Genomic DNA, 324 nt, shown 5'->3' on the forward strand with positions numbered 1-324 from the left:
TAAGGAATAATCTAAGAGGGGTAGGGTGAGTTAAGTTCTCTATTTATTTCATTTTTTTATTCTAATTAACCTAGATTTTTTCTACATTGGAACTGAGGTAGAGGAAATGGGAGACACAAATACCTTTTTAAAACATCTTAGGCTAATCCTTAATGTGGTTCGAGGGTGTCCATCCCAAGGTGATGATGTGCCCTAAACCTGTTTGTGTGAATGCCCACAAAGAAAATCACTTGGAAATAGGGCTGAACAAGTTACCAAAAAAGGAAAAAAAGTTGATGAAGCTTTGCCATCCTGAGCCCCCAAAGTCTTCCACGAAATAATGTT

The sequence above is a fragment of the Wolffia australiana genome, chromosome 2 (assembly GCF_029677425.1).
Source record: "Wolffia australiana isolate 7733 chromosome 2, ASM2967742v1".
Lineage (NCBI taxonomy): Eukaryota > Viridiplantae > Streptophyta > Magnoliopsida > Alismatales > Araceae > Wolffia > Wolffia australiana.